The sequence below is a fragment of the Buceros rhinoceros genome, unplaced genomic scaffold (assembly GCF_000710305.1).
Source record: "Buceros rhinoceros silvestris isolate BGI_N320 unplaced genomic scaffold, ASM71030v1 scaffold20921, whole genome shotgun sequence".
Classification (NCBI taxonomy): Eukaryota; Metazoa; Chordata; class Aves; order Bucerotiformes; family Bucerotidae; genus Buceros; species Buceros rhinoceros.
In genome coordinates this window covers 4,356-6,522 of record NW_010393982.1, presented here as the reverse complement: position 1 = coordinate 6,522, position 2,167 = coordinate 4,356, and the positions used below count along the sequence as shown (strand labels likewise).

General features: G+C 52.1%; 1 protein-coding gene across 1 annotated transcript in view; it reads left to right on the top strand.

Moving 5' to 3' along the window:
• The window catches only part of KIZ (kizuna centrosomal protein), a gene marked incomplete at its 5' end in the record, with an annotated part of 38,935 nt that overhangs the window by 34,066 nt on the left and 2,702 nt on the right, over nucleotides 1-2,167 (top strand).

Sequence of the window (2,167 nt, the reverse complement as noted above, 5' to 3'; positions counted from 1 at the left end):
ACAAGCCGAGCCGGGGCACCCCTTCCAAGGCTGCAGCACTTGGGGCTTGTCCGCTTTTCTGACAAAACCTGGTGTTTTGGGGGTGGGTTTTTTTCTTGGTGTCTGGGTGGGTTTTGCTACTACAGTAGACAAAACCCCACAAGTTTAGGAGAAGTTCAGATATGGCTGTCATTACAGAATAGAGCATCATGGGCCGTCCTGCAATTTTCAGTACATGAAATACACGGCACTTCTCTACGCAAAAGTGTGTGTGTGCTAGGTTTTTTCTTTTTTTTTTTTTTTTTTCCTTGATGATAGGGCAGGTCTTTGTCTTTTGGGGGGGTTTTTGTGTGCCTCTTTTGTCTTTTTTTTTTCCTGGCATTTCATTATCTTTTTTTCACCTGACACTAAATGTAGAGGTTCAACAGGTGCTATAGCAAAAAGGCACTCAGGCTAACATAAAATTTTTCTGCCATTTTTCAGTGAGCCACCTCTGTTAACTTGGGTCTTGTTGGTCTGGCTTTTTCCTCTTAATATTAATTTTCTTTATAGAGGGAAAAACATTTTCTTGGAGCTTTTCCATTTCTTCTTATTGCAGCATCTTTGATACAAAAAGGCTGTTTCATCAGTGTAAAGGAGAGATTAAAAGGCCCTTTGAAGTTAAACTGGTTTGGGTTTTTTCTTTGTTGGAGCCTGGGTTCAGTTGGAATTATTTTAGGGAAGAAGCGAGTGTGTAAATGGATACCAAAGGGTCACGGCGGGGGATTAGTCGAGGCAGTGGAACTGGCCTTACTGCTTTTACAGCCCTAAAATTTCTCGGCGGAGGTCTGCGCAGTGATTGTGTGCGCAGTGCACCGGCCGGGAGCTGCCATGATTGCATTTGCCCTCTCTGAATGCTCAAGGGTTTTACTCCCTGCTCCAAAGCTCCCTTGCAGCATCTCCAGCTCGGTTTGACGGGGCTGCGATTGCCGACCTGGCCTCTCTGATGTCCCAGCAACCTGTTCCCTGTGTCTCCCCAGCGTTTCTGGCAGCTTTCCGGAGCCTTTGCTGAGGTCCTGCTCCACACCTCTCTCTTTATGGCCTGCAGTGTCACACCAGCGCTGAGCGCTGGGCAGAATGCAGGCATCTGTCTTCCCCTTCTCCTGTCAGCATCGGGGCTCTGCTGGGGCAGAAGAGGGAAGGCTTCCAGGCCCTTCCTGCAGCTGTGGTGGTCCTGGTCCACTGCAGCTTCCCCTGGACCTGTGCTTCAGGTCATGCAGGAGGAGCCCCAGACCTGGGCACGTGGTGGTCCTCTGGCCCCAGGTGACCAACCCCCTGCCTGCTTGATCTGGGCTTGAACCGTGGAGAGAAGCGGAGCAAAACAAGCTCTCGCAGTGAGCTCCCAGCATGACTGAACAATGGGACCCTGCGTGGCACCCTGACGTCAGGAGATGTGGTGGCAGGCAGCAGGAGCTGTAGCTGCCAGCTGCCCCAGCTCCTTCGACTCTGCTCCTTGAGAGGACGTTCTGCCACGCGAGTCCCTTCGCAATCTGCAGCTCGCAACAAGTGGGTTCTTGCTCGACACCCAGGGGAGAAACGATGCAGCCGCCCACGCTGCAGCCTCTTGAGCACATTTCTACAGGCTGACCCTGGAGCAGCTCCCGGGAGATCCTGAGGGTGGTGAGATCTCAGCACAGTGAGCACGAGTTAAGGGCTAGTTACAGGTTTAGTTCTGTGTTAGCTGTTCCTCATTTGTAACAAGTAGCCCCAGTTTGGTGCCTTGGTTGGACTCTGGCTACGTTTAACTCTCTGTCTGTGGCATTTTGGCTGTACCTGCCGAGGGGAGCTGCGTGCTGCTGGTGGTCACAGCCTGTGGAAGAGGAGGGGGCTGTTGAGATCAAGCCTCGCCTTACTTGAAAGTTTTGCTAAGAGAGGCGGCTGTGGTGCAGCGAGAGTTCCCTGCTCTGAGTTCAGCTTTCCAGCTGCACTCCAAACCCTGACCGGACACACGAGCCACCAACCATCTCGGCTTCTTTGTGTCACCTCCACAATAGCAGTGGGAATATTTTTAACTCCCCACTTTAAGCAGTTACTACATCGGCTGCCTCATCTTTAAAGGAAACGCAGCAAACTGTGTGAAAAGTCTGACAGCCGCTCGAGCCCGCTTCTGGCTGCGGCCGGAGCTCTGCGTTTGAGCTGGGCACCCCGC